The 18,777-nt window shown below is 40.0% G+C and overlaps 1 pseudogene; it reads left to right on the forward strand.

Annotated features, from left to right (window-relative positions):
• The first annotated feature begins 16,220 nt into the window (after positions 1-16,220).
• On the forward strand, positions 16,221-17,129 carry LOC127233029 (zinc finger protein 844-like; annotated as a pseudogene).
• Positions 17,130-18,777: the final 1,648 nt, after the last annotated feature.

The following is an 18,777-nucleotide window of genomic DNA, read 5'->3' on the forward strand; positions in this document are numbered from 1 at the left end:
CAGGGGCTCACTCTGCCGTGAGTGCCGGAGGTGTTTGTGGGGACTCGGAGTCAAGTCAGGTTGCTGTACTGGGTAAACTGTTGTGGACTGAAGGAGGAATTCGATAAGATTTTGATTAATTTGTGTGTATGTGGCTGTGGGATGATGGTTGGTCTGATGTGTGGCGAGAGAAGGTTGTATCTGCTGACTGTTCTCTCGTGGTTGCTTTCTCTTGTCTCCTGCAGTGTGGTGGCTTATTTGAGAGGAAAGAGCACAGGCAGGGGCATCTGTGGCAGCAACAGAAGGAGCAGCTTCTCAGCATAAACTTCCTTTAAGCCGCACTGTCATCTTCCTTTCCTCCACCGTGGTCATGCTGCTTACAGACGCTTGTGCCACCTCACCAGCCCTAACTACTCTCTGAACGCTGGTTCAAATCTCCCTCCTGTTTTATCTCATGAGGTAGTAGAGTTTAGAAGCGATCCAGGTCTTTAGTGCTACTATTGAGGCATCTGTACTGGCCTGGCCTTGGGGCTCTGACAGGATGCCCCTGCCCTCAGCTGCAGCCACTAAGAGCACCACCTGTGCACATTCACTGTGTTCCCTTTTGAAAGGACCCTGCCTGCCTCCCATCCTTTTTCTTTCTCTCCCTCTTTTCTCTCCCCTTTCCTCTCTTCTGCTGCTTCCCTCCCCAGAGAAGGTCTCCCTCCTCCCTTTCCCCCTTTGTATGATCCTTTCCCTAATAAAAACCCCTCTGCTTGAACCCTGTCACAGGGTGGCTTTCTCTTTCACGCCACTTTTCTTAAATTACAATAGCTTTCTTAAATTAGAATAGCTTTCTCATTTTTTTCTTCTTTTTTGTGTTTCCTCTGAGTTTGATCATTTTTCCTCACTTTCCTGCATCAAAGGGAGAATTCTTGGCTTCTTTGATGCAGTTAATAGCTGTAAACCTTGAAAAAAAACTCCACTTGTTCTAGGATTTTCTAAAAATTTGGCTCACTTAGTGTCATCCTTTTACTTAGTTTCTTGATTGGCCCTTTGACTTTACCCTAGGCATTATCCTAATATCTTAAAATAAAAACAATGCAGGATATTCGTTTGGCTATGCTTCCTTATATGATGCTTTCTAGCTCAGTTCAGCATTTTCTGAGGTTTTCTCTACTTACTGCGAAAGTAAGTCAGTTACGGCCCCCACACTCTAACAGTTTTGGTGCAGTCAAGATTGGTTACAACTCAAGAGATAGATGCTTCGTTGCTCTTGAGTGTTTGTGGCTCCCCCAAGTTCTTGTGCTGTAACTCTAACCTCCAGGAGCACTATTACAAGGTGGGGCAACCCTGGGAGGTGCTTGAATCTTGGAAGTGTAAAATGCATGCATAGGAGTACTAATCTTCATGAAAGGAAAGGGTTCAAGAGGCCCTTTCCGTTTCCACCACATGAGGACACAGTGAGAACCAGGAGGCTGTGCCTCACGCTGAGTCTGCCCACTCTCAGGTCTTAGACTTGCCTTCTTCCAGAACACTGAGAAGCAGATAAATGTTGACGATCTTCCTGGTATGTAGTGTCTTATAGAGTTGAACGGACTGAGATGGCTACAGGAGCCAACTCTGCCCTCAGCCTGTCTCTTCTCTTACCTCCTACTGAATACCTGGCTCTCCAAAAGAAGAAAAAGAAGCTAGTGGCCTCTTGTTGTATTATTTTCATATATATGATGGTGGGTTCTGACTAGAATTATAATTATTTTTAGTTAAAATGCAGTTTAAAAAAAGATTTTATGTATTTATTTTATGTGTGAGTGCTCTATCTGCATGTATGTCTTTATGCTAGAAGGGGGTATCAGACCCTACTATAGAGGATTGTGAGCCATCATGTGGTTCCTGGGAATTGAACTCAGGACTTCTGGAACAGTAGGCAGTGCTCTTATCATCTGAACCATCTCACCAACACTGACAAATTGAAGTTTAAAGACTATCTTGCAATCTTTCGACAATAGAGAGCTTTTTCATGTCTAGCAGTGTAGAGTTAGCAGAGCCTTAATGAGCTGGCGTTTGTTAGCCTGTCTTTGCATAACAGGCAGGCGTGTTTTCTTTTGACTCAAGGCTAGTGACATTTTTAAGTTGTTTCTAGTCCATGAAGGGCTAAGAAAAAATGCCATTGCCTCCTAGGAATTTAAAAAGTATGAATATATCTTGATTTTTAAATATTGAAATGATTTCTTTGTTTGTTTGTTTGCTTGCTTGCTGCTTGTCTCTGTGTAGCCCTGGCTGTTGAACAATTTCTGTAGATGAGGCTGGCTTTGAACTCACAGGGATTAAAGGTGTATGCTACCACTACCACCCAGCAGGATGTTTTCTAAAAGTGAATAGACTTTGTTTCTGATTAGACTTTAGGCTATGTAGTATACTGTTTTAAGATATTATAATTATATATAATAATGGTTTTATTATAACGTTTTCATGCAGGTATATCATGTGTTTTATCATATTCAGTTTCTTTTCCTTTCTTATACCTCTCACTTTTCCTGATTTTCCCATCTACCCTTCTACTTGTATTGTATTTTAACTTTTAAGGGAAGTTTGATATTGATATATATAGAACTGGAGCAGACACTTTCCAAATGCCCTCTTTACTCTCTGCTCATAATTTCTCGTGTGTGTGTGTGTGTGTGTGTGTGTGTGTGTGTGTGTGTGTGTGTGTGTGTGTTGGCCTCAGGCATGGTGAGCATGTGCTGGCCTGCTGAGTTAGACACAGCCTCTCAGTATATTGTCTTGCATTAGTGATACATACTAGTTATAGCTGATGGTCCAGTATGGAGTTTATTACCACCTCAAGTCCATAGTATTTGTTGGAATGTACCTTGTCCAGTGCTGTGGGTATGGATCTGCTCAGTGCCACACACCCATCGTAGTAGCACTATGAAGATCAGTTTCACTTACTAGAACCTCATGGACTTCATATGTGTGTGTTCATGACCTCCAGCAACCAGTGTGTTTGCTCTTCACTGCTTGCTTCTTCCAGGCTGTCTTATGATGTGAAGCCTTTCACAATGGCCCCTGCCCTGACTTAGTACTGTGATGTTCTTAGTTGGTTGTTATTATTTTGCATGTTAGTCTATTTCATGAGTGCTTCATCGTTTGTCCACCCACCTTGGTTGCTTCAAAGTTTTGCCAAGTAAGACTGTAGAGTCTGTATGTGTTTGTGCACGGGTGTTTTATATGGACTCACATTTCAAAATGACCTTAGTAATGATTGCTGTGTTACATAGTTAGTCCATGTTTAGTTTTGTAGAAGACTGCTAAACTTCTCATAGGTGGCTATACTGACTTACACAAATACCCACAATACACCAGCCCCTTGCATTACACCTGCAATGACATCTTACTGTCATCACTGGCTTTTTGGATTTCAGTCATAAAGGTTTGTAATAGGTCTCTTTTCTGTTTTAACTTGTGATTTCATAATAACATATGGTGACATCATCATCTTTATTCTTTAATGTGCTCTTTATCCTCTTTATGGGATGTTTATTTAGATCTTTTGCCAATTTTGTAATGGTAGTATTCCTTTTTATTATTTTGTTCTACAATCTAGAGTGTGGGTTATTTTTTAATTTTCTTAACAGTGTCTTTTGCAGAAAGATTTTTATTGATTTTAGTAAATCCAAACTCTAGCACCCTTTTTTTTTTCTTTGAAGGGTGGTATTCTTGAATAATGGTTACTGAACACAAAGGTATCCAGACTCCCTATATAACACTATCTTTTAAAATTTGGTTTCATCTATAGGGTTCTTATAAATTTGAGTTGATTAATGTCTGTGTATTGATCTGTTTTATTGTGCATAGTTATCTAGTTTATCTAGTTCTAACATTATTGAAATTACTACCCCTTTGCTATTGAGTTATCTTTATTTTCCTTTCAGAGATTAGTTGACTGTGTGTGGGTAATTGTGAATTCCTGACTGTATATCTATTGTTTCTTTCCACGTAACATATTAACATATTGACTTGATTATTGTGGCCTTATAGTTAGCCTTAAGGCTGGGCATCCTTCTTTTCCTACTCTGTGACTTTCTCCACGTCTTCTGTATTTTGTTGACTATTGCATACTTTTTCCTTTTCATAGAAATTGAAAAATCAACTTGTCATTACTTACTTAGTATCATGTATACTTGTTTCAGCTATGAAGGGAAAGATATTCTCACAGTCAGAAGCCAAGGATTATCTACAACTCTGAGAGGAAAGGTAACCCAACAGAAATGTTACAGCTGTTCCAGTGAGGGACAATTTCCCCAGCAAAGTGTTACAGTCCTTGCTCCAGGAAAGGTTTCCCTAATGCAAGTGTAACTACTCTGCTCCAGCGTGTGTGGGGGTGGGGGTGGGGGTGGGTGGTGGGTGGGGTGGGTGTTTCCCAGTGAGGTTGTTATAGCTCTGCTCAGTGCTACTCTGGAGAAATTCTACAGCTCTGGTCAGTTTCCTGGGAGGGTAACCTGCTCCAACAAGGAAATTTCCCCTTGCCAAAGTATTACATTTCTGCTCTGCTCCTGCTCCCCTGCACTCTGGCAACAGCTATTTTACAGCTGTGCTCTGCTAAGGGCTCTATGGAAGCTGTTCTCTATGGTGGGATGCCTTGCCCAGCCTTGATGCGGGGGGGGGGGGGATTGGTCTTGCCTTACTTGATGCGCCATGCTTTGTTGATTTTCATGGGAGGCCTCACCGCATCTAAGTGGAGATGGGGGAGTAGGAGAGAGGTAAGAGGGGAGCGGCAGGAAAGGATGGGGGGTAACTGGCTGGTGTGCAAAATAGATTGAAGAAATGTTGTTTTCTAGTTAGCTTAAAAACTAGTGGGTTTGCCGGGCAGTGATGGCTCATGACTTTAATCACAACACTTGGGAGGCAGAGGCAGGCAGATCTCTGTGAGTTCAAGGCCAGCCTGGTCTACAACGAAAGTTCCAGGACCATTAAGGCTATTACACAGGGAGACTCTGTCTCTGTCTCAAAAAAAAAAAAAAAAACAAAAAAAACAAAAACAAAAACCAAACCAAACCAAAAAAAAACTGGTGGGTTCCATAAATGTTTCCCATTCATTCTAGTCTTGGTTAACCCATCCTTCCTCCTCTCCCCATCTCTCCTGCCTTGTGGCACCCTCTCTGCAGGTTTCATAGCATGTGTGCTTTTCTATCCCGGCCCTTTCAGACTTCCTGACTTCTCCAGATCCTCCAGATTGAACACAGATTTAAAAATCCAAAGCAAAGATTGCCACATGAGAAGGCACATGCTGTGTTTGTCTTTCTGGGCCTAGGTTGATATTTTCTGTTTCTGCCCCCTTTCCTGAAAATTTAACTTTTTAAAGATAAAACTACTTTTAGCTTTTCAAGGAAGCTCCATACTGGTTTCTCTAAGTCTTAAATTTCAAATTCCATTTGTTCAATAGTAACAATAAAGAAATTGACTTTTATATATTCATCTCTATTCTATACATTTGCCAAAATCTCCCAGCATCATGTTGCATGAGAATGGTGGGCAGTAAGATCCTCATCTTCATCTTCATCTCAGTCTGAGGATGGGATTGTCTATTTTGTACTGTGTGGTGTGCTGTGGGTTCTCTAAGGATGCTCGTTGTTTTTAGTGAGCTGCTGTCTAATTGTAGTTCACTAAGCTGACTTATGATGTATAGGTACTCACTTTTGTCAAACTCTCGCTTTACACCTCTTGTTAATGATCACATTAACCATATGGGTTGTGGCTCTGCTTCCTCCTCCAGAAGAATTGGTCTATGAGGGAGGCGGGACCAGAAGCAAACAACACGGTTTGGACAGCTGTGGATATGATGGATATAACCCTCAGGGAGATGACTTTGGTGAACCAGCTCGACTTTGTTCCAGAGTATAGGATTGGGAAGCCTGGGCACTAACCTTAATTTGCATGAAGTGGCACTGCCCTACCACAAGGCTTCCTATGTGGCAGCAAGGTCCTATAGCAAAGCCCTCAGCACAAGTCTTACTTACCATATGTGCAGCAGGGAAGGGTTTTAGCAGGGAGCTGTGCTAAAGATAACTGAGGCATCCAGGCTTAGAGACAGCTTTCAGATAAGATCAGTCCTCCAGGCCCGGAGACATTCCCCAGACAAGAGCAGTAGCTAGCCAGAAGTCTTCCTGGGGTGGAGTGCCGGGAGGGAGTCCTCCATGTTGCCAAGCTTAGAGAAAGCTTCCAGGCTATAGCCGACTGCAACTCTGACCAGCAGGGCTGCCCAACATTTCCTTTCCGATATTATGCTAATAATGCTGACTTCATAGAATGAGTTAGGAAGTAATCAAATGCTTTTTCTTCTCAGAAGGATTGTAGAGAATTCTGCTATATCCTCCTTAGATGTTTAGAAGACATAAGCTGTGAATCGAGTAGACTAGTACATTGTGATTTGAGAGGTTATTGATTATTGATTCAACTGCTTCAGTAGATAGGTTAATTTTGATATCAAAATTTGAATGTGTCTCTCAAGGAATTTCTCTTTGTTTATCTAACATAAAATATGTGGATTTAGATCCATTGCTGATGTTCTTTTGTTATATTTGTAATGTACACAGGATTATTATTGGTGCCGTCTCATATTTCTGCTATTTGTGACTTCTATCTTTCTTTGCAACCTCTGAGAGTGTTAGCCTGGCCAGAAAATCACCAGTTTTCCTCCAAGAACCAACTTTACTTCTTGTGTTTGTTGTTTTCAATTTCACTGATTTGACTATAATAATAATGGCCTCTGTTCGGTTCGCTCTACAGCTATGTTCTTTCCTGTTGTCTTAGGCTCCTTTCTGCTGTGCCCAGTCAGTGTTAGGAGCTCCTACCAGCACCCACTGCTCTGCTCCTCTGTATACTGTAAACTGTCTTTTCAGTTTAACCTAGTAATTGTTTTAGTTTCTTCTCAAAGCCTTGAGTATTATATAGTCTTTAAAAGGGCATACTGAACACCTTAGATGCTAAAGTTTGGAATTCAGAAAGCTTGAAAGTCTGAAACTTTTGGGCATCAATATGATGTCTGGCCTGTGGCCACCACTTATCTGCTTCCTATCTTCTATGGGCTTAAATTTCCTGAGAGTTCTTCCCCCAGTGTGTGTGGTGTTGGCCGGCCTGCCTTCTCTCCTTTGGTGTAAACATTTAGCAGCTCATTCATTCATGTTAATATATAGCAGTGGTTTCCATTCTGTTGCTGGGTAAGTAGTCCATTTTATAGTTTCTCCATGATGTTAGTTTTTTTCCAGTTTTTTTTCTATTTTGCACAAAACTGATTAATATCTATGTTTAAGTATTTGTGTTGGTAACTGGCTTAGGAAATAAGTGAAAGTGTTGTTATTGTTCATATGGTAAGTGGTGTTTAGCTTTTCCAGTTGTTCATTATGTACCATTTTGTAATCCTAACATTAATATAAAATGTCCCAATCTTGTTACTTCTATGGATTGTTTTTTTATGGTGGGGAGGGGGTAATTTCATTTCGCTGTTTTTGAGTTCTGATCATTTATTTTTACTACTAAAAACTTAGTTTTGATTGGACTCTTACTTAAAAGTAGAAGCTCTCAGTGAGGACAGACTACATTTCTCGATAACCTGTTGAAGGCATTTTTCTTTGATTTCCTTTATCTGCTTGGTCAAAAGTTTAGCATATTCTGCAGTCTTCTTGGTTTTGGTTTTCTTAGTGTAGTGTTTCTTCTGAGCAATACTTTGGTGAACGTGACACAGGATACATGGAGTAAAAGGACTCTGCATCTTGGGTGCTTTGGTCCTAGTTTTTACCTTCTTTGTTTAAGGGCTTTCTGATTAACACTTTGGTGGACATCATCTTCTTTACTGAGATTGAAAGCTTCTTGATTCTGTTGGTTCTTTTGGGACCTAACCACTGAAGCACATTATTACCTGTCAGTCTAGAAATATCCTTCTCTTCCTTTTCTACAATGACCAAGTAGAAAAACCTCAAATGGGCATCCACAATGCATCTGTGAACAAACTTAGGCTTCCTCTCTCTCTAGTTCTTCTTGGTCAAAATGCCCCTTACTCAACAGCAAATACACTCTGCCATGTGTTCAAAACACCTTACTTCATGGGAAAACCTTGTTTGTTATTCCCACCACTGATTCAGACAACATAACATTTCCACTCTTTACCCAGAGCACCAGTAAGTCCTTCTGTGGCCATGTGCTTCTTGTAGAAAGTATGAAGCTTGAGTTTATCCTCCTCATCGATGTGTTTTTGATAGCCAGTGGTCAAGAAGGAGATACACATCTTCAAAGAACTGAATACCTAGGTGGTGTCATGCAAAAGCTGATTATAATTTTAAGATTAAGTAAGAGCCACAAAAGTAGTGCAGTTGTTTCCCAAGCTCCTTTTCCTCGTAGGTTAATATTTTCATGAAGAATGAAACATTTGCATTTATGAAAGCTTGGAGTTTTATCTTTACAGAAATGTATAAACTAGTTGTATAATGTATAAATAAGTTCTAATGCTAGAACTTATTTAGATTCTGTCAATTTTGGCACTAATATCCATCTTATGTTCCTGGACCCAGTTGAGGACACAGTTTTCATTTCTCTATAGGCTTCTCCAGCCTGAGTCTGTGCCCCCATCCATCTTTTCCTCTGTGACCTCGATACCAGCCCATTATTTTGGAGAACTCTTAGTTTGGATTTCTCTGAAGCTCATATCAAAGTTGGATTGAGGTTATGCAAAGTTAGGATGGAAATAGGCTAATGTGTCTCAGTGCATTGTGCACAGAGACATTCACTTTGTCCACACCTGTGGCACAGGCCACGCCCATGGGGGGTGGAGACAGGGCCAGACTTGACCTGGGGGAACTAAGGCTGAGGAGGGGGCCCAGAGAGCTCTCTTGCTTGCAGCACTGGGACAGGGATATATCCGGAGGCATCCTTGGGACCAGGAACCTTCTGGTGTTCATCTGTCTCTGTTGTAAGTTATTTCTCCCTGAATAAACATCTATTCAGCCTATTTGTTTCTCCTGATCCTTATTAAACCTCAATATCTGGTGTCATAAGCAGGATCTGGATTCATGGGAACTGGGTTTCACCCAGGCAGCAAATGCTGCTCCCTTCCCCCACCATCTACAAACAGGCAGGTTCCCTTGCCTAACCAGGCAGATACACCACAGCTTGTGGGACTTTTGCCTCTGCCCTACAATTCCTTTATCTCCAAAGAGGCCCTGAGATGGCACCCACCACTGCTCATCTTCTGCCCATTCCCCCACATTGCATTCAGCGGCGCCGCCCCTTTTGTGTGTTCCCATGGCCCAGAGGCGCCAGCTGGAGGCCACACCCGTCAGCCCTGCTGTCCCAGAAATTTGCACAAGGCTCCTTTCACTCCTTCATTTAACAAAATATCACTTGCCTTATTTTGTTAAGAGCCATTCTATAGGGACCGGGATCAGAAGGACCCTCTGCTGCAGGACATTATTTGATGGAACACTTCCAGGCATAACTACCACAAGTTGAGATCTACAACTAAAAGCATCAAAGTCCCAGGACAGCAGAATTACAACTAAGGTAATTGCAAAATCCTTCACAATTTAAGCTGATATAATATCTGAGATCAATTGTTCCATACCTATGGCGGATAACCTTACGATGCAGGACTTTAGGAATTCTTTTATTTCATATATAGAAGGAATTTTAGCAGAAGAAAATCATGACTTAACCAATATATACATATTTTTTGTAATAGCAATGGGTTTCATAATTAATATATTATTTTCCTTTATATTATTTTATTTTTCTATTTTTATTTTACATATAAGTCCCAGTTCCCTCTTCCTCCCTCCCTGCCTGCCTCCTTCCCTCTTTCCCTCTCTCCCCACCTCACATGCACCCCGACCAACCTCCCCTACCATGTCCACATGTAGGGTGATGACATCCAGGAGGGGTCATCTAAATCTGTCAAGTCATTTGAAGTAGGGACTAGGATTTCTCTCCTGTCTCTAGGTTAAGGCAGTATCCCTCCATGGGGGATGTGCCCGCAAAGTCCTTTTGTGCACCAGGAATACATCCTGGTTCCACTGTCCGAGGTCCCTTAGACTGCTCAGTCCTTCTAGCTGAGACCCATACTCAGGGGATCTGAGTCAGTCCCATGCTGGATTCCCAGCTATCAGTCTGGGGGTCCATTACCTCCTTCTTGTTCAAGTCAGCTGTACTCTGTGTGTCTGCAGCGTGGTCTTGTCCTCCCTCTCTGCATCTAGATTCTAGTTCGGCCCAGTGTTTAGTTGTAGGTGTTTGCTTCTGTTTCCAACAGGTACTAGATGATGGCTCCATGATGGTGGATAAATTAGTCGTTGCTATCAATATCAGGGAAGGGCATTTATAGTAACCTTTCCACTGTTGCTCAAATTGTTAGTTGGGGTCAGACTTGTAGGTCTCTGGATATTTCTTTATGTTCAGGTTTCTCTTCAAACCTACAATGGCTCCCTCTTTTATGCTCTCTCTTTTCTCTCATCTATTCCTCCCCTGACTCAATCCTCTTAGTCCCACGTGCTTTCCTCTCTTCCCCTTCTCTTTCTCCTAGTTCCCTCTCCACTCACTGCCCCCCCCACTCCCCATGTGCTCTAGAGAACTTGTCCCTTCCCGTTTCTGTGAAGGACCTTATATGAATCTCTTACAATCCACCTTGTATCCTAGTTCCTCTGGTGGTGTGAATTATAGGCTGGTGATCCTTTGCTCTCGATCTAAAATCCATATATGAGCAAGTACATACCATGTTCCTCTTTTTGTGACTGGGTTACCTCATTCAGGATGGTTTCTACAAGTTCTATCCACTTGCCTACAAATTTCAAGATTCCTTTTTTCCCCCCGCAGAGTAGTATTCCATTGTGTAGATGGAATCTTTATCCATTCTTCAGTTGAGGGTCATCTAGGTTGCTTCCAGGTTTTTGCTATTACAAATAATGCTGCTATGAACATAGTTGAGCACATGTCTTTGTTGCATGGATGTGGATCATTTGGATATTTACCTAAGAGGGGGATTGCTGGGTCCTGTGGTAAACTGATTCCCATTTTCCTGAGGCACCGCCATACTGATCTCCAAAATGGCTGTACAAGTTTGCACTCACACCAGCAGTGGAGGAGTGTTCCCCTTTCTCCAGCATAAGTTGTCATTGGTGTTTCTAATTTTAGCCATTCTGGCAGGAGTATGATGATATCTTAAAGTTGTTTTGATTTGCATTTCCCTGATAGCTAAGGATGTGGAGCACTTTCTTAAGTGTCTTTCAGCCTTTTTGATTTCCCCTATTGAGAATTCTTTCTTCAGTTCTGTACTCCGTTTTTGTAATAGGGTTATTTGGTGTTTTGTTGACTAGTTTCTTGAGTTCTTTGTATATTTTAGATATCAGCCCTCTGTCAGATGTAGGATTCGTGAAAATCTTTTCCCAGTCTGTGGGCTGACATTTGGTCTTCTCAGCTGTGTCCTAAGGTTCTAAATTTGAGGAGGTCCCATTTATTAATTGTCGATCTCAGTGTCTGTGCTCCTGGAGTTATGTTCTGGAAGTGGTCTCCTATACCAATTTGTTCAAGGGTACCTCCCACTTTCTCTTCTAAGAGGTTCAGTGTGGCTGGATTAATGTTGAGGTCTTTGTTCCATTTGGACTTGAGTATTGTACTTGGCGTTAGACATGGGTCTATTTGCAGTCTTCTACACACCATCATCCAATTGTGCCAGCACCATTTGTTGAAGATGCTGTCTTCCCCCCCATTGTATTCTTTTAGCTGTTTTGTCAAAAATCAGGTGTTTGTAGATGTGTGGGTTAATATCAGGATATTTGATTTAATTCCATTGGTCTACCTGTCTATTTTTGTGCCAATACCAGGCTCTTCAGGACTATAGCTCTGTACTAGAGCTTAATGTCAGGGATGGTGATGCCTCCTGAAGTTCTTTTATTGTACAGGGTTGTTTTGGCTATCCTGGGTCTTTTTGTTTTGCATATAAAGTTGATTATTATCCTTTCAAGGTCAGTGAAGAATTGTGGTGGGATTTTAATGGTGATTGCATTGAATCTGTAGATTGCTTTTGGCAAGATTGCCATTTTTACTATGTTTATCCTACCTATCCAAGAGCATAGGAGATCTTTAAGTTTTTTGTTTTTTTTTTTTTTTTAGTTTATCTTGCATTCTGCTAGTTTGCTGAAGGTGTTTATCAGTTGTAGGAGTACCCTGGTAGAGTTTTTTGGGTCACTTATATAAACTATCATATCATCTGCAAATAGAGAAAGTTTGACTTCTTCCTTTCCAATTTTTTTCCCTTGATCTCCTTTTGTTGTCTTATTGCTTTAGCTAGAACTTCAAGTACAATATTGAAGAGATATGGAGAGGGCAGCCTTGTCTTGTTCCTGATTTTAGAGGAATCACCTTAAGGTTCTCTCCATTCAGTTTGATGGTGGCTGTTGGTTTACTGTATATTGCTCTTATTATTTTTAGGTATGTTCCTGTTATCCCTGATCTCTCCAAGACCTTTCTCATGAAAGGGTGTTGAATTTTGTCAATGGCTTTTTCAACATCTTGTGAGATGATCGATCATGTTATTTGTCTTTTTCAGTTTGTTTATATGGTGGATCATGTTGATAGATTTTCATATGTTAAACCATCCCTGCAACCCAGGCATGAAGCCTACTTGGTCATGGTGGATGACTTCTCTGATGTATTCTTGGATTCAGTTTGCCAGTACTTTATTGAGTATTCTTGTATCAATGTTCATCAGGGATATTGGTCTCTAGTTTTCTTTCTTAGTTGTGTCTTTGTGTGGCTTGGGTACCAAGGTGATTGTGGCCTCGTAAAAAGAGTTTGGTAATGAACCTTCTGTTTCTATTGTGTGGAACAATTTGAGGAGTATTGCTATTAACTCTTCCTTGAATTTCTGGTTTAATTCTGCCCTGAAGCCATCAGGCCCTGGACTCTTTATGGTTGGAAGGCTGAGGACTGCTTCTATTTCGTTGGGAGTTATATGTCTATTTATATTTGTTTGTTTGTTCATGACTTAATTTTGGTAAGTGAGAATTATCCAGAAATTTGTCCATTTCCTTTGAATTTTCAAATTTTGTGGAGTACAGGTTTTCAAAGTATGACCTGAACATTATCTGGATTTCCTCTGTGTCTGTTGTTTTGTCCCCCTTTTCATTTCTGACTTTGTTAATTTGCATGTTCACTCTCTGCTTTTTGATTAGTTTGGATAAATGTTTGTCTGTCTTGTTGGTTTTCTCAAAAAACCAACTCTTTGTTGCATTGATATTTTACGTATTCTTTTCCTGGTTTCTATTTTATTGGTTTCAGCCCTCAAATTGATTATTTCCTGGTATCTACTCCTCCAGAGTGAGTTTGCTTCTTTTGTTCTAAGGCTTTCAGTCTTGCTGTTAATTCTCTAATGTAACTTAGTGCAATGAGCTTCCCTTGTAACACTGCTTTCAAGTTCCCATAAGTTCGGGTATGTTGTGTCCTCATTTTTGTTGAATTTTAGGAAGTCCTTAATTTCTCTCTATATTTTTTCTTTGACCCAGGTATGGTGCAATTACGCATTGTTCAGTTTCCAAGAGTTTGTACGGTTTCTGCGATTTGTGTTATTGAATTCCAATTTTAAAGCATGGTGGGTCTGATAAGATACACAAGACTATTGCAAATTTTTTGTTTCTGTTGAGGCTTGTTATGTCACCTAGTATGCGGTCAATTTTAGAGAGGGTTCTATGTGGAGCAGAGAAGAAGGTATATTCTTTTATGTTTGGGTGTAATGATCCATAGATGTCTGCTAAACCTAATTGAGACATAACTTCTGTTAGTTCTTTTGCTTCTTTGTTGAGTTTCTGATTGGTGGTCCTGTCTAGTGGTGAGAGTGGTGTGTTGAAGTCTCCCACTATAAGTGTGTGAGGTTTTATGTGAGGTTTGAGTTTTAGTAGTGTTTCTTTTACGCATGTGGGTACCTTTGTATTTGGGGCATAGATGTTCAGAATTAAGACTTTGTGCTGATGGATTTCTCCTGCAATGAATACAAAATGACTGTCTTCATCTCTTTTGATTAATTTTGGTTTGAAGTCTAACTTGCTAGATATTAGGATAGCCACGCCTGCTTGCTTCTTGGGTCCATTTGATTTGAAGATCTTTCCCCAGACCTTTACCCTGAGATAATGTTTACCTTTGAAGCGTAGATGTGTTTCTTGTATGCAGCAGAAGGATGGATTCTGTCCCCACCGCCAATTGGGGTGGTCTGTGCCACAGGATTCCCTTATAGTCTAAAGAAAAGATTTAGGCTTGATGCAAAAATGTTATTTGTTGTTTTTCCCCCACCGGTCAGGTCTCACTGCCATGCCAGCCCCAAATAACACAGAGATGCTGTATTAGATAAAATGCTGTTGGCCAGTTACTAGCATTTCTTATTGGCTAGCTCTGTCTTAAATATTAGCCCATTTCTATTACTCTAATATTGCCAAGTGGTCTTATCTTACCGGAGAAAGGACCCGGACCTCTGTTCTCTCTAGTCTCTACATGCTGACTCCTCCTTACTATTTCCTCTCTCCTTCTTGTCTCCTAGTTCCACCTATCTTGCTTTCCTATTGGCTTACAGTGCTTTACTCATTAACCAATAAGAGAAACATATTTACAGAATGACATCTCCCATCACAAAATTGTATACAAAATAGTGTGCTCTAAGAAAGGAAAATCGAGAACATACAAACTTAAGACCTACATATCTAGTCCTAGGGTGAAGATATAATGGGGTTTACAATAGAGTTGTCCTAAGCTGGAAAGCTAATATATCTAACTAGGAAGAGAGAATAATAGTTATGATAGTTTAATCTTCAACCTCATCAAAGACCTAAGAAGGAAAATAGCAATACTAGGGAAGACAGGAAGTGCAGATGGCCAACTTCCAAATGGTGCAGTGGGGACAGAAACAGCAGACTACCTGGATAGTCACCTGTGTCACTAGTCTTGACTACTTGGTTATGTGCTATCTAGCAGAGCTCTGTTTTGTAAAGTTAGTATCTTTGAAAATCTCCGTCCACATATTGGCTGCATGTGTTAGTTCTTCCTCTGTACTGTTTAATTCTCTTTCTCTACATGTCTGTCTGCCATACCAGCACGCAGTATACTGTCTTTCTGGACTTGTACAGTGAGATTCAAAATCAAGTTGTGTAGACTCTCCAACTTTGTTCCTGCTGTGCAAAACTGTTTTGCCTCTTTAATATGCTTTGCACCTCTATGCATCTTAAAATCAGTTTGTCGGTTTCTGCAGAAGTCTTGCTGGGACTCAGGTCCTCATGCTTGCTCAGCTAGCATTCTTACCCATGGAGTCACCTCTCCAGCCGCTTTTTTTTAAAAAAACTTTCTGAGGGGTGGTTTTGCTGTGTAGTGTAGCCTTGTATTCATCCTGGTCAGATTAATGTTAGCCTTGAGGTTTCCATCCTCCAGTGTCAGCTTCCCAAGTGTTGGAATTACAGGGGTGTGTCAAAACATCTGGCTTATTACTCCAAGAGGTTTTAAGGCATGCTGTGCCAGGAAATAGGGGTAAAACACCATAATAAACACAATGCTGCTTCCTTCATCATTTGAAAAGTTACATAGGATATAAAGGCTTTTGCTAGCTGCTAGAGATGACCAAGTAGATAGATTTTTGGTTTGTTTGTTTGTTTGTTTACTTGGTTGTTTGTTTGTTTTGTCATAACATAATGGCATTTTGAAATTGTGTTTAGGAACCTTTAAAAAAAATCTGAAATGGGAAGGCCTCTTCCGGGTGCCGTGCTGAATGGCTGACTTTGTCGTGGAGCAGGGCCAGTGTCACAGCTGTGCTGTGCGTACTGCTGCTGGGAGCTGTGAAGGAAGCCTGGCCAAGATGGGAAGCACAGACAAGAATGCACTGACCTATGATGATGTGCATGTAAATTTCACTTGGGAAGAATGGGATTTGCTGGACCCCTCCCAGAAGAATCTCTACAAAGAAGTGATGCTGGATACCTACAAGAACCTCACAGGTATAGGCTACAATTGGGAAGATAATAATACTGAAGAAACTGATCAAATTTCTACACAACATGGAAGGTGTGAAAAGATTCACACTGAAGAAGAATCCTTTCAGTATATTGGGTGTGGTAAAGCCTTTGCATGTCTATGCATGCAGAAAAAACCACATACTGTAGAGACATCTTTTGAACATACTCAATGTGGTAAAGTCTTTGCAAGCCACAGTCATCTCCAAATACATGAAAGAACACATACTGGAGAGAAACCTTACAAATCTAATCAGTGTGGTAAAGGTTTTTCACAGCACAGTAATCTTCATCACCATAAAATAACACATACTGGAAAGAAACTCTATGTATGTAATCAATGTGGTAAAGCCTTTACACAACCGAGCAATCTCCGAGTACATGAAAGAACACACACTGGAGAGAAACCTTATGAATGCAATCAATGTGATAAAGCCTTTGCACATTACAATAGTTTTCAAGACCATAAAAGAAGACATACTGGAGAGAAGCCCTATAAATGTAATCAATGTTGTAAAGCGTTTTCATCTTACAGTAGTCTACAAAAGCATGGAAGAACACATACTGGAGAGAAACCTTACAAATGTAATCAGTGTGGTAAAGGTTTTGCACAGCACAGTAGTCTTCAACAACATAAAAGAACACATTCTGGAGAGAAACCTTATGTATGTACTCAGTGTGGTAAAGGCTTTGCAAGTCACAGTTATCTTCAAATACATAAAAGAGCACATACTGGAGAGAAACCTTATGAATGCAATCAATGTGGTAAAGCTTTTGCGTATTACAATAATCTCCAAATTCATGAAAGAACACATACTGGGGAGAAACCATACAAATGTAATCAATGTGATAAGGATTTTGCACACCACACTAGTCTTCAATACCATAAAAGAACACATACTGGAGAGAAACCCTATGTATGTAATCAATGTGATAAAGCCTTTGCACGTCATGATAATTTCCAACAGCATACAAAAACACATACTGGAGAGAAACCATACAAATGTAATCAGTGTGATAAAGCCTTTGCACGTAAAAGTAGTCTTCAATGCCATAAAAGAACACATAGTGAAGAGAAAACCTACAAATATAATCTATGAGATAAAGATTTTTTATGACACCATTTTCTTCAAAGACATAAAATAATTCATTCTGGAGAGAAAACCTATTAAACAATGTAACCAGTGTAATCAGTGTGATAAATCCTTTATACAACAGACTTATATCTGAATACCTAAAAGAAGGCATGCTGAATAGAAATCTTATGAATGTAAAAAATGTGGTAATGCCTTTGCATGTAGCAGTATTCTTTGAAATTATAAGAAAAAAAATCATGCTTCAGAAAAACCCTTATAAATGCTGTAAGCATGGTAGTGTGTTAAACTTCATGGTAGTTTTAATATAAGAGTATTACCTGTAGTGTTTAATCAATCTGTCAAGACATTTGCAGATAATAGTAATGTTGAGGACATAAAACATATGGAAGGCAGTGTGACTACTATGACTTTGGCAAGATCATTAACTAATGCAATTCCATTCAGTTATGCAGGATTAGGTATTCTGGAGAAAAATCTGAGAAGTGTCAACAACCTATTCACTCATGATCATGTCATTTATTTGATTTGCACCTGCAAACTGATATGGACAAAACCCTGTGAATTTAAATAAGATAACATTTTTAGATTTCACACTTCCCTTCAATTACATGAAATAACAAATCTGCAGGTTTAAATTTTTATGGGTGCACATTAGTGCCTTTTGTGTTACTATGATAAATGATATTGTCTAAGACAGCTTATAAAAGATTTTAAATTAGCTTATGATTACATAGAGATACAAGATCAGCATGGAAGTGGCTTAATAAGTTTCAGACATGGCAGCCAAAGTAGGAAGCTTAGAGCTTACACACTCACCCTGCAGCATGAAGTAGAGAGTGGGTATGGAAATGGTGTGTGGATATAATCTCTCAAGATCATCCCCAGTGCTGTGTTTTCTCCAGAAGGATAGCATTTTATAAGGCTCCCCAAACAACACCACCTACTGAAGATTGATTTCTATGACTTCAAGCCTAACATGCTTGGTTTCTGTTACATGACACATTCATACTGAAGAAAAGCTTGGCTTTAGATGCCTCAACACGAGGGTTACAGGAATGAACCCTTAAACTTACATGAGAAAAACTTTCATGAATGAAAATCTGCTTAATGAATTGTTTTGTTTTAATTTTTATTTTGTGATTTCAGTGTTTCTTTATGTAGTTATGTGAATGTTTATATGCATGTTGCATTCCAAGAACTTAAGACCTCTTGTCGTAGGAATTAGAAGCAGCCAAACACCCATTTTTTTTTTTCCTGGGAATGAACTTATCTTAATTGCTTGGTCATGTCTTAAGCCCTACAAATATATTAAAGTCTTTATACATCTATTTTTTAAAAAAAGAATGTAGCTCTGGAGCCTTGAATTTATAGAGAGTCTCTTGTTTTTGCCTCTTAAGTGGTGGGATTAAAGTCACACACTGTAATGCCTAACCTGATTTACATTCTTTTTTTTTTTTTTAAGATTTATTCATTTATTATGTATACAGTGTTCTATGTATATGTTTGCATGCATGACAGCAGAGGGAAACATATCTCCTTTTAGATGACTGTGAGCCACCATGTGCTTTCTGGGCATTGAACTCAGGACCTCTGGAAGAGCATTTAATTCTCTTAATCTCTGAGCCTTCTCTCCAGTGCCCTTTGTGCATTATGTTGGTGTCAGGAAATTGGAAAGAACTTATACATGAATTTTTAAA

The sequence above is a fragment of the Phodopus roborovskii genome, unplaced genomic scaffold (genome assembly GCF_943737965.1).
Source record: "Phodopus roborovskii unplaced genomic scaffold, PHOROB, whole genome shotgun sequence".
NCBI classification, from domain to species: Eukaryota; Metazoa; Chordata; class Mammalia; order Rodentia; family Cricetidae; genus Phodopus; species Phodopus roborovskii.